The 14,280-nt window shown below is 31.7% G+C and overlaps 1 protein-coding gene across 2 annotated transcripts in view; it reads right to left on the bottom strand.

The window, feature by feature from the left end:
• The window catches only part of LOC129797953 (zwei Ig domain protein zig-8-like), a 163,621-nt gene that overhangs the window by 147,763 nt on the left and 1,578 nt on the right, over positions 1-14,280 (bottom strand). The gene's annotated exons all lie outside the window — the stretch shown is intronic.

Below are 14,280 nucleotides of genomic sequence, written 5' to 3'. Positions count from 1 at the left end.
CCTTTATAAACTTCTAGGATTTCGTGGTCAAATGAGATGGTGGCCGAATTAATTGAGGCTGTGCATCAGGAATCCGTCATTTGGGGCTACAATTGCCGAGAATACAAAAATAGAGGCGGCCGATCTGATGGTTTTCAGGCCGTGCTTCAGCGAAGGCAAGACCTTCGGATCCCTTTTTATTATTCTAAGGATTGTTCACTTGAGGATCAACACATATGCCAGTAGAAATCACCAAAAAATGAGCTTATTATACAACAACACTGTATATAGATTGCTTAAAATAGACATATGTTCTAAAAAACAATGGTTTGAAGTACAAGTTCTCATATTCGCTGATTTAGTGCTGTCCGTTCTTCCATTTTGAATTTTCGGTATTCTTGATACATTTCAATCAGGGGCCTCTCGACATTCATTTTTCCATATGTTTTTGCATAGAGGCACTGAAGTCTATTGGCAAGTTTTTTTCCTAAAGAGAATTCACTTATCAGTCTGATATATTTCGAAATCGTGCATTCAAAGCTATCTAAAAATACATATTTTAAAATGTGCGCCGAAATAATACAAGAACTACGAGCAAATTTGTTTAAGTCGCGATGCAATATCTGCAAAATTTTTACAAGGAAAAGTGAAAAATATCTTCACTTTTTATTAGGCTTGATGGGCCCCTGCTTCAATCGTCAACAACTTCAACAACAATGCATAAACGTTTTTTGCTAGAAATGATTTTTTCTGCAGTTTTGTGGAGAATCAGAATGGCAAAATTAATTTCGATTTTATTGAAATAAATGTCTTACTCATGAATTTGTACATTTGATGGTTTGTGCCAGGTGCCACTGGTCGTTTAAATTTTCAAACTTACAACGTATTTTTGGGTACGTTCTCTCTAATATACCTTCGAATCGATACCAAATCGCAAATCACACATCGGGAAGGGTATTACTGAACGTAATGCCCTAGACACACTTACGACTTAAGCCGAGAGACGACTTAGTGGAAAACAATGGAAATGTAGTTTAACCATTATTTCTAATATAATTACACTAAGCCGACTTTCGGCTAATACTTGGGTCTGTCAAGGCCCTAAGGATTCGGGATTATGCCTCTGTAGAACCTCGGTTTTCTGGACTCTGGCGGTATCGATTTAGGTTTTTCAGGATTTTGTCTGCCACTTGTAAAAAAATTATTAAAAACTTATTCGAGGAATTACAAAATAAAAAGTATATTTGAAAAATTTTGGCATAATAATATAAATTACTGTATTGAAAAAACCGACGTTAGCGAAATTTACTAGAAGGGAACCGGAATTCGTCGGGGGAATGGAGTCACTCTTGGAAAAATGACAATCCTTCCAATCGTTTCCAAAGCTTTCGGCTCGGTCTCCAAGCCTTCATCAGTGGTCGAATCAATTAGGAACTTTCAGAGTTTTGTCTCTCAATCTGTCTGGGGAAGGTACAGGGCATAACAGAGGATATGGGGACACTCTACTAACAAAAACAATTCAATTTTTCTTTTAAACAATATGGCACAAATTTAAAGAGTTTAAAAATTTTTAAATTTGTGCCAAATTGTTTAAAAGAAAAATTGAATTGTTTTTGTTAGTAGAGTGCCCCGACATTCTCTGTTATACCCTGTACCTTCCCCAGACAGATTGAGAGACAGAACTCTGGAAGTTCCTAATTGATTCGACCACTGATAAAGGCTTGGAGACCGAGCCGAAAGCTTTGGAAAGGATTGGAAGGATTGTCGTTTTTCCAAGAGTGACTCCATTCCCCCGACAAATTCCGGTTCCATTCTAGTAAATATAAATTACCTTTAAAATCTGGAGACACAATGGGCAGAGTGGTAGAGGTGCCGCTTTAAATGGAATTTCACAGGTTTAAATATTTTCTAGATCATAAGAAAATTTCTTATCTAAGGGATGCTTGAATCTTATTCAACAGTGAAATTTATTGCCTTCAATTCACTGGACTAGGTTCTGACAAGAGAAATCTGAATTGAAAGAACGCCAAGTTCTTCTATGGAATATTATTCCACATTATCATTGAAATTCATAAGTTTATTATGGATTTAATAAATTTTTATGTTATTTCAAGCATTATCCATTATAGATACCCGTATAAGAATAAACTAATTCCTGTATTTATCTATTTTACATAGACAATTTTTGATTAAGAATTTTTTTAACTGCAGATAGCCCCTTAAGTTTAAAATTCAAATTGAGCACATTAAATAGAGATAATTTCCATCTGGATGGTCAATTATAAATTATTTTTGCCATGACCAACACCAATTGAGGATTTTCATATTTTAAATGATATCAGCTAATCGGAAAGCATTTCATGTGCCTGAAAGACTTTGCAAACTGTTGCAGAAGGAACTGAATGGTTCTTTAGTAAGGAACGAGATAAAGTTTTGTGTAACATCGTTGAGACGAAATAAGATTATTGGGCAACTTTGCTTTGTCAAAACTTTGTCGCTCATATCTCCATTCTATCTGTCTTGCCAGTGCAAAAGCTTCTCATCTAATACATCAAAATCCCTCCATCCATCCCCAGCCACCCCCTCAAGATGCTGCCCGAGCCCTGGGAAAACTATTTACGACGCTGTGCGACATTTTGGGATGCGTCGTTCGGTGTCTATAAAAATTTTTCTCATATTTTTTTTTCACTCGTCTCCCTGGCTTTTGTCCCTCAAACAGTGACAGCACCAGAGATAAGATTGATGTTAAGTATTTAGGGATGTTTTTCTTCCTAGTGTCAACACTCACTGTGGTTTCAGGAAAGGAGATGGTATGGGGGAGCTTTTGGGGCGCGGGATGGAAATGGAAAATCTCCGGATTTGAAAGCGACTCAATTCCTTTTGTGCCTTAATTCCCTGTGAATTTATACCAATTTCACAGGCAAGTCTGAAGTCAAATCTTTTCAATGTACTTCCACTACACAACACATTATTAAATATTAACAAAAGCTCTCTAAAATGAATTCAAACACTTTGAAGTAGGATTACAGAGAAGGCATTTACAATGGATCTTTCGAGATTTATCCAAAAATTAAGCCCACTTCTTTGTTATATATCTCTCAAAATGAATTGTTGAAAATTAATTTGTTCATTTCCATAGAAAAAAATAATCCACTTTCTCCGCACTAATTGTTCAGGAGGATTCTTTTCTCGTGTGGGATGATTTATTGGTTTCAGAACTTTTCTGAGCACTTTCTGCAATTTATTCTTCAATAGTTGAATAATTATTCCAATATCACATTCTGATTTATACGACTTTTCTCATTCATTATTCATTATTTGTACGCAGCTGGAAAAGATTTATTGCTAGAAACCTAAAATCAAAATCAAAATTCAGAATTATTTAGTTTTCTTTTACTGTGAATATATTTTAAAATATCATTTGTAATTTTAATGTGAAATAAATAATTCAGGTTTAAATTTATTCATGGAGATTTAGTATTGTAGAGGTTTTGCTTCGTTGAAATTCACTATTTCATTCATGTTCATACAGAAGATTTAGGATCAAGGAAAATAATGGAGTAAATCTTTACTGCGAAAATGTTGGTAGTTTGCTAACATATTCAAAGTTATTTAAGTGAGAATTTCGCTATCACAAATAGGAGAAGGCGCGCTACCTTCGGATGACTCAAGTTTTGAACAAATCATATTTTTACCTGGAATTTTGAGGCATCGAACTAGCTATTTAAGTAGTAGTATAACATTGTAATTGCCCAAATTCATTTAAAATTTAAAACAAATTAAAAAAAAAAGAATTAATCGAAGCTTCAGTTGTTCGAAGGTAGAGCGCTTTCCCCTATAAATTCAATGATTTCATTTTTTTTAATAACTGAAACATTTGGAAAACTGTAGAGGAAGGCTTACAGACTTCGTACATACCAAGGTTTCGAACATATTTTTCGTATTTTCTCCCATGTTTTTTAACTGCTCGAACTGCAAGAGAGAACAGTTTCCACAATCGACTTTTTTCAACTTCTCACTTTCCTAGCTACCAAACGGCAAGAGATATTGACCTCCGGTCTTCTGTGACCCCCCCCCCACAAGTCAACATTTTCTATTGAACTAAGCTACACAAATTACCTCCTCACTTTTTAATGAATATGTATACTTTTTTTTTGGAAATGTGTGACTTAAAACTGGCTATTAATATTGCCATTGGGAAAAGCGCGCTACCTTCGAACAATTTATGCTTCGAACTATTCAAGTGTTTTAAATCGGTTGTAAATGGATTTGGTCAACCCCCCGGCAAGTTGTTTTTTTTATATGGGGATTTGGTCTATTATAATATAATATTTTAATAGCTAGTCTAATGTCTCAAATTTTCAGAAAATAGCTATGAGCGAAATCCATAAGGCACATAGAGATAAAATTGAATTGTCCGAAGGGTCCGAAGCTTGACAAAAGCATGTTTTTCAATATAAATCTCCGAAAATCAAGTTCCAACGGTTGAATCTTAAAGATTGTCAAATGAAAATTTCAGAAATTCTAGAAAATATAGTTCAAATGTTGTACTTTTATATCCTTAAGAATTTAAATTAAATAAAATTTTCAATGTCGAAAAGATATTTAGAGAAAATATGTTATTTTTCAGGCTTTTTGACCCACAAAACCCCTTAAGAAACTTTAGCTTAGTTTAGTATCATTCATTAAAATTTTATGGGGTATAGTAGAAACTTATAGACCGTGAATTCACCATAAAATTTTATTGCCTGACATTGATAGATACGATAAATATCATGTAACAATTTATGTAATATTGGTACTGTTCTTAAAAATTCTTTCTTTTTTGAATAGGAAGCATAATTAATAATTTCAAATATCTCTTTGAAAACTTTATATAAAATTTAAATATTTATAATTGTACGTGTTAAAAAAAATAATAAAGTGTTTAATAGAAGTATTTATTGTCTTATCTTAATTTATTTAAAATTTTTAAATAAATATTTTGTCTTTTGAATGCGCTGGAAAATCTAAATACAATTTATTATGTAGGGGAAAGTACTCTCCCTTCGAACGTTCATGCCTTCGAATAATGTGAATTTTCTTTAAGTTTTCCTAAGAGACTTAAAGATATTTTTTAAATATTAGTTAGCTTATTATTAATTATTATTGATAATTATATGATAATCATGTATAAATCTCTTAAGAAAAGTAGAAAAAATCACATTACTCGAAGGTATGAACGTTCAAAGGGAGAGTACTTTCCCCTATGTGGCTTTTAGATCAGTAAAAAGAATAATGTAAATGTGGTAAATGTCGCATTTAGAATATTATCAGCAGTGAAATCACCGTGTAAGTCTCAACAAAGAATTTAAAGTCCATTTATTATTCTTTTATTTTTTATGTTTTGCTTTATTTCTGTATATTATTTGATAATTTTCTTTATACACTCATTTTATTAATCACTATCGCCGGTCTCTACAAACTGTGACAAATTTATATGGACATACTGCAGCGATTTAGTTAAAAATACTTTGATTTGACGAAAATTTCTCGTAATGTGGTAAGACTATCGGACGGCTTAACTCTTTAATTAAGGTCTAGATGCTTTTTGTTAACTGGAAATCAACAATGAAAATGAAACCGATAAACAAAATCAGTGAAACGTCGTACATCTAACCTTCGAAAAGCCAACAGAGTGTGATTCAGTGTATTAACCACGGTGTATTCTCTCTTTTGATTTTAAATATTTACTATATAGCAAATAGAGGGAGATGTGGCTACTTTCAGCAGTGGGACTACACAGATATATAATTTTTTGACATATTTCTAAAGGAACATGAGCCTTACCATGATTTAATTTAGGTCCACACTTGTTTTATATACCTAAATTACATTTCGTTAAAACCCAGTTTCCTTTAGAAATATGAGAAAAAAATCGTATATCAATATAGCCCTACCTTCCCCTTACAGGAGATTTGATACATATTCTATAGATTCCTACAACCTTCTACTTGAATTTCATTTTTAGAAATTATCATTTATTTTTTTTTAAATTCAGCCATTAAAATATAAGTTTCGGATTTTTTTTGAAAAAAAACATAATTTTAAATGGACAATATTTCTGAGAACAGGTTCATCTGAAATCAAAATAAAAAAATATTTTTTATTAACAGATGAGTTATACTCAAGGTTGAACTCGTATTTGAACGAAGGACCTTTAAGTTTCACTGATAACAAGTTATTTTACAAAACAAAGCATAAGTGTAAGATGCCCCGAGAATTGCGATTTTTTGTATAGAACTCTCCCAAAACTCAATATTATATTTTAATTTATTTTTTTAAATTTAAATTTAAATTTTTTATTTAATCTTTTTTAATAGGAAATATTTAGCTTTTCAATTTCAGATAAATTTATTAGGGTGATGTTTCTTTGAAAAGTTAGTTTTTTAGAATTCGAACGTCAGATCTTATTAGCTGAATTTTTCAATGAAATTTTCAGAAAATATGCTTTAATTGTTGTAGTTTTTGATCCACGTAACTCCTTAGGGTAAGGGCTCATAATTTTGGACAGTTTCTTAGATTGGACACTTTGCGGATGAAATTGGACACTAAAAATAAATTGATTAAAATTATGGATTTTTATTCCCATATTTAATGAATAATGAATTCTATCTAAATATTTGTTCTTTTTGGAAGATTTTAACACTAAATACGTTAAATTCTGAATAGGATTTGAGTTAAAACTGCTTTGTTGAAAATTCAGTGTGAGCAATTGCTTACGAGAAATATGACAGAACTTTGTGTTTACTTCAGTCTTATTTAGCTGTGGTGAAGTACTAACAATGTTTCTTCGCTTTATTTTTTGAGTGATATATTAAATATTCATTGAATATTGTATTGATTCACGTTAGTGGTGATTTGTAAATTTGACCTGAAGTGAGATTTGCCTTGTGAATTAGATTTTTCGTGAGAAAAATGGAAAATTTTCTAAGACATTCACCAGTGAGGTGATACTCCTTATTTTGGACAGGTATTTTTCTCACGAAGTTTCAAAATTTCAAAAGAAATTTAACTTTCTATTGTTTTTTTTGCTCGAACGCTTTAAAACTTTTTGTGTTTAGAAAACTTCATAAGTGCTATCGATCTTGTAATTTGAAACACACGGTGTCGTTTGTCATGAAAGATAACGACTTTTGAAATTTCTAACTCGTCATATTTTATCTTACATGGCCCCAAGTTCTCTTACTGTTTCTTGAAATTTATAACCAAAAAAGTTATTATTATTATTATTATTATTAATTTTGGAGAAAAAGCTCTGATGTTTCAGTGAGTATTTTACTAAAAATTTAATTTGTGTATTAGATAATAATCGAAATAGAAATAATAAATTTTTAATAATTAAAAAAAATATATTCACGGAGAGGAGCAAATAAAAAAAATAAAAAAAATAAAAGCAAAACTCCTCTGCATCTCAAGTTTTGCAAATTTTGCACTATCCACTGGTCAAAATAAAATTTTTTATTGACCATTTCGAAGTTTTTACTGATCCTATTGATAAATTATTGCCCAAAAATAATTATTCACATCAGAATAACACAAAGAAGATTGTATACAAATTTTTAATCAAAGAGGGGAAGTGATCATAAACTCTGATTTCACGGGTTTCAAATTAAAACTGCATTAATGCTTTGTAAATTATTAAATTGAACAATCATATTATTTTTCGTGAATTGTAATGCATATTGTTGAAATAAATTCCATTGAATAATTCAAATGTTATTAATATATTTTTGTATTATCGTTTGAACTGCCATAAAAATTATCGTGCATTTTATTGGAATGTAAAAATTAACAGACCCAAATGCATTTTTTACACAAAGGCAAAATCACATTGACAGTAAAATGCTCACCGTCATTATCAAAACCTCACCGGATTTCGTTAATTTACGCATTTTCATTGCAATTCTTAGGCAAATTCTCGATTACAGTATTACCTTATCTCACTCGGAGGCACTAGGTGAAAATAATATAAGAAAATTGAAAAAATATAACGAGAATGCGATAAACAATGTGCAAAAAATAACTATCCACAGTTGTTTTGCTCATCGTTTATCGCATTTTCTTTTTATTTCTTCAATTTTCTTATATTATTTTCACAGTACCACCGAGTATGAGATATGGTAATACGGTAATTGAGAATTTGCGTGAGAATTACAATGAAAATGCGTAAATTAACGAATTACTGTGAGCATTAGACTGTCAATCTGATTCTGCCCTAAACCGCATAATTTTATCAATAAATCCATTTGGATTGTTTTTTTTTCTATAGGAAACCAATTGAGAATTGCTGATTACATTTTGGAAAGTACTAGTATCATTTTCAAAATATCCGGGAAAACAGTCTTAAATTTCCGTAGAAAGTATCTTGGGAAATTTTCCATAGAAAATTTGTTGCACAAAATGTCTGAGGCGGAAGTTCTACATGGTAGAGAAAGCCGAGGAAAAGTTACCATCATAATATAGGAAAATATTGCTGGGGTGGATGTAAATATCGGAATTTTATGTCAACTTCATGTAGTTTTATCTGTAACTGAAGTTTTCTCACAACTTTAAAGCCAATCGGCGTCTTGCGAAACCGATTGAATTTCATAATTTTGTCGTCTTTATTGGAAAATTGCAAGAATTGCCTTTTTCGAAATGTGATGGAAATGGATGTTGTATAGCTCTTGAAGCAATAATGCTAAGTTGGAAAAGAGGAAAGGAATAAAAGAAACATAATCAGGTTTGTTCTTATACCATTTCACTGAGGCTTTATGCTAATTTCCCATCATATCCTCTGTCCCTGTCTCTTCTGGTTCTCCTTCAGTAACTTTTTTTTTTGCTCTCTTCAAAACTCATTCGACATTTCTCGTGTTTTTTAAGCCAAAGAATCCGCGATAGAATAACACTGAATATGCCTCCAGCCTGAGATTCCTGCCTCCTCCCCCCCTACAGAAAAAAAGTAAGTGAAAATATTGTTTCACAATTTTGCATTACAATGGATCTCCTCTTTCTTCGGGAAAAGGAGCTTGATTTATTTTCACTTGCGAATTTTCCCATTGCGTGCTATGGAAAATTCACTTGAAATTCCCGCACCATTTTCCTGTTTTTCTTCCCCTTTCCTCCCTTCCTCTGCCCTCATCCTTTTCCATGTGAAAGAGAATGTGTGGGAATGAAAATGCCTCGAAGGAGGAAAATGAGAAAGTTTCGAACGTTGCGTCATTTTGTTGAGCTTTCGGCCGAGCTTTTCATTGCACAATAATCCAGTGGGAGCAATAAAAGATTTTTTAGCATCTTTTGTGACTGACACGCGCTTTTTAATGTCGTGGAATGGACTTTTTTAACGTGGGAAATTCTGCTCTTGCTGGGTACTAAATGGTAAATGAGCTTTTGCGGAAGGAGCTTAAGTCATCATAAACATTTAAATAAAGAATGAATGACGAGGTATATAAGATGAATTGAGATGGCATCAAGAAGACAGTATCTCATGAGAATTTCCCTGTTTATGAAAAGAAATAACCCGGAAGCTTACAAAGTTCATTGGAACATTTTAGGAAGATTAGTGTCGTGTTCAAGATTGAATTATTTAAATACCTTATAAAACTTTATGCCGAGGTAAAATTTTATGAATTGTTGTATAAGTTTTTTAAGGTTCAGTACTCCTTGCTCAGAATTCTCAGATTTGATTTTATTTCAATTCTAAATTTTTACACTAATTAGGGAACTGTGCCAAATTTCGCATGGCTTTAAATTTCGGACACTTTGAGTGTAACTTCGACCAAGCAACTAAATTATTAAAAAAAATTGATTCGATCTTCGTATAGTCAATGATTTTTATTTTCCTTTAAATATTTATTCTTTTAGAATCTATTTGCAATAATCATTAAATGTCGGGTGCAATTTGAATTAAAATTTTGATATAGAAACTTCATTTTGTGAAGAGTCTTACGAATATGTAACAGATGACTTGTGCTGATAGCAGTAATGTCTTTTTTGATGAAGTACGTAGTGTTTGAAAATTGATTAATTTTAGTGAATTAGTATTTTGTGAAAAAAAATCAAATTTTGAGAACATCTATCCATGGAGGTAATGTTTACTATTTCGGCATCATCTCTTGTTTTCCTAAATTTCTTACTTGATTTTCACAATTTTATTCTCTACGACGTTTCGAGGATGGATGTCCTCTTCATCAGGTATCGAATATGGCAGGGAAAATCACGTACAGGTGGGAGTTGTTACACTGCACTTGAACTTTGATCACAATTTGATCTGTGATGTTCACCATTCGACTGACCGACACAGAACCGACCGATTCTGTGTCGGTCAGTCGAATGGTGAACATCACAGATCAAATTGTGATCAAAGTTCAAGTGCAGTGTAACAACTCCCACCTGTACGTGATTTTCCCTGCCATATTCGATACCTGATGAAGAGGACATCCATCCTCGAAACGTCGTAGAGAATAAAATTGTGAAAATCAAGAAAGGTTCAGTGTCTCCGTCTATTTCCTGCTAAATTTCTTATTTATTTTAGTTTCTTTTCAATTTTGGGGAATGTAGGCATGGTTTGCACAGAGTGAATCTTCAAACAAAGCAAATTTTCTCTTTGTTTTCCAAGCGTTGACTTACTATTTCTCATATCGTTTCATGAGTTTAATAATAATCTATCTTATGACTAAAAAATGACGAACTAGCTCTTTGCAAACAAAGAGAAAATTTGCGTTGTTTGAAGGTTCACTTTGTGCGAAACACACCAACATTTCCCTATAGGTTCTACAATTCTTAACGCTTCTATGAAAAAGACGATGTGGAAAGTGCCTTGGAGGAGTTCAGGAAGGGCAGGTAGCTATGAAAACCTACGCGGAAATTTGGGATAATAAGTTCCCGAAAAGTTAAACTTGGCATCCCAAATTTCCGCGTAGGTTTTCATAAATTACACATAAAAGATTTCAGGGTTTGTAGGTCAAAAGTATATTAAATTAAATATTAAACTTGTTCCTAATGACGTTTCGAAATTTTCTATCCGTTGCTTCAGACAAGGTTATCACAAACAAGGTGACCTAAATTCCATTCAAAGTGGCCGGTATACTATCCAAAGCAATGTCTATATTCTTATTATTTTTTAAATATTTTAGGACTAAGATAAATAAACTACTTTTCAGGGTGCCAAACAACACTCCTGAAAAAACAATAAATTTCAATATGTAATAAGAATATTACATTTCAAACTTAGAATTTTGAATCTTATGCCTAAGTACTCCATTGTCGAAGTTTGATACACCTTCCCTATGTTAAAATATTTAATCCTTTCATTCACAAATGTCAAAAATACGAAGATTCTTTTGCTATGTCTGAACCCCAAAAAGAATAAGCAAAACATTCCACAAATTCTTACTGCAAAACTTAATGTCATTATGGCATTATTATCCAGAAGTTCACAAGTGCATTCTGATATAATTTCAATAACTTTAAGTTAAAAAATACTCCTATTTTTTATGCTGGATTTTCTTTATTATTTTTTGGTCTGCGGCGAAAGAAGTTGTGATAAATATAGCTTAAATAGGTATACAAACTATTTTATTATTGTATGTTAATTTAGTTGAATATTACTCAATTTTATTGCTTCTTTTTGACATAATTATCGTAAATTCGCTTTTTTTGCCATACTGCGCAATGGAATATTTAAAATATATTAACAAGCTTTTCCTAACGCTACATAATATCCATATAAAGATTTTTTTGCGTCATTTTCTTTAAGGTTTTAGAACTATTATCTCCTGAATACTACCTCGTTTAATCAATCTAAAAATGTTCTTTGTTAAGGTAGTAAAATTCTTACAAATCCACAATGTAACATTTACATGATGCAATATTGCATTTTTAAGTTTTAATTTTCAATTCATTATCTAACTGTTCAAAATTGCTTCTCATCCTGGTGAAAGCGCAGGAATTTTGAGTTCTTAAATCTTTTGGGAAGTATTATAACTGAAATATGTTTGTTACATATAGATACTACTTGAGTTGACAATTTCAAATCTGATCCCTTGCAACGGAAAATTAAAGCAATTTGGAACAGTTGAGAACCAATTAAAGAATGTGCAAGGCAATAGGGAGATGATCTCCTTTCGGGTGCGTCAGGGATGTTGATGACTTCAGACGTTGTTGTTTGTCGTTAAAAGGATCAACATCCTTGACGCATTCGGACGGAGGGATCTCCCTGTTGCACTGCACCCAATGCACATATTCTTCGTCAGTTATTCTATTAGCATTTTAAGTATGCAAAAATTCTAAATGACATAGAACTTTATGTCATGAGAACTAAGCTTAAGATCATTTTTAGATTTTTTTTTTAATCATACTCCCTCCGTTCCGACAAAAGTCGTACGTTTGCTAATACATTTTATATGAAACAATGAACAACTCTTTTCGAAATAGAGGAAATACCGTTTAATTATAGGGAATCTCAGTGACGCAATAGGCAAGACCGTTGAGTTTTTGGCGGATGAGATCTCTGACTCGACCCTCAAAGTTGTGAGTTCAAGTTCCGCATGGTGCGAGTAACTGATTGTCCAGAAAAAGACATTTTCATTGTGATAAAACGTAATAAAATGCACCGCCTCTGCTCAAAGTGCTCAAAAAATTTTGAAGGCACGGCAGAAATATATCCAAATTACGAGGAAGGCGCTTCTGTGTGGTCTACACATGGACAAAGTATTCCGATACGAATTATGATATATTTAACAAGGGGAAACTGGGGCACCACCAAACACGGGGTACCACCAAACACTGCGATTCTTTAATCAGATATTTGATTTCCGAAGACAGGACTTATAGAAATTTATAGGCATTATAGGGGTGCTTGTCCACCGAAGAAATGGTCGAGATAGTCCAAGTAGTTTAGAAATAAAAATTAGTGTTTGGTGCTACCCCGTGTTTGGTGGTGCCCAGTTTCTCCTATATAAAATATTCAGGTAAATAGTTCACATAAATGTGTAAAAAAAACAAAATAATTTTCAGATTTTAAAAGTCTTTTCTTAAATAAATAAAAATTTATTTAATATTCTTTTTGTGAAGTACTGTTTTAATTATGTTCCTTATATGTTCAGGTTTTATTTTAACATAAATGTTTTACTGATAGTCACCATATGTGATTGGTTATCACTATCTTTTTGAGTTTCTCGTGTTTGCATTGTAAATTATTTATATTAAAAAAAAACAAATCAAAATTTTTGAAGCTGTATTTTCGACTTTGATCAGTAAATAAAATATTTGATTTTTAAGATAATATATTTAAACATTAAAAATATTTAAAATAAAGGAGGTTTGAAATTTAAATTTAGAGAGAATTTTAGTTTAATCTGCAGATTAACAACATAAACAACAAAAATTCTCTGATTCAATTGAGAACAGTTTCAAAAATTGTTTACAGATTATCGTAATCTAATGTGTAGTAACTCATTCCATATAACTCAAGTTAGTTATGAATTTCCAAAATGGAAATCGTAAGTCGTTCGAGTTTCAGAAACTTTTGAAATTAGAAACTGAGTTTAGGAAAACCAAATTTTCGTGTAGATAAAATTATACACTGAGAGAAATCCGAAAAATTTAAAATAACATTCCGGAAATGTTTATTTTACCCTGCAGTATTCATCCGAAGTAGGTGTAAATATTATGTTTTATAGGGGTTTTAAAGGTTAGAGTTACCCTTTTTCATGTTAATTTTATCCTTAAAAAGGTGTAAAATTAACATTAAAGAATGTTAATTTATTTTTACACCTAAAAAGTGTTAAGGTTATGAGGAAAAAAAGTTAATCGCACTCCCGTTTTTTTCTTAGTGTAGGAATAATCAAGGAATTATCTGTTAATCATGAAATTCTTTATATTTAAAACTGTAGTACGTACGTTAGACGAGTTTCAGACTGAAGATTTAATCAATTTTTCAAAAGTCCTGAAATTCTAAATAACAACAAATTTTATTAGGTTTCCAAGATCAGGGGAATTCTGTAACCGTATGACATTGTCATATGACGAAAATTAGAATTTTTATGTGGTAAATTCGGGAAAACTATTCGAAAATGCGATTCATATTAATTACTAAAAGCATCAGTGAGCCATTTTCAATAGCAATTTGATGCTTACTGGCCTTTAATGCTGTCCTGTTTCGAAATATACCACCAAAATTTCTCATATGACATTGTCATATTGTTACAGAATAACTTTACTGGTGAACCAGTTTTCCTTACAATTGGTAAAAATAAAAGGATCAAATTCATCCAAATT

Source organism: Phlebotomus papatasi, chromosome 1 (genome assembly GCF_024763615.1).
Source record: "Phlebotomus papatasi isolate M1 chromosome 1, Ppap_2.1, whole genome shotgun sequence".
Classification (NCBI taxonomy): Eukaryota; Metazoa; Arthropoda; class Insecta; order Diptera; family Psychodidae; genus Phlebotomus; species Phlebotomus papatasi.
This window is presented reverse-complemented; position numbering and strand designations above follow the sequence as displayed.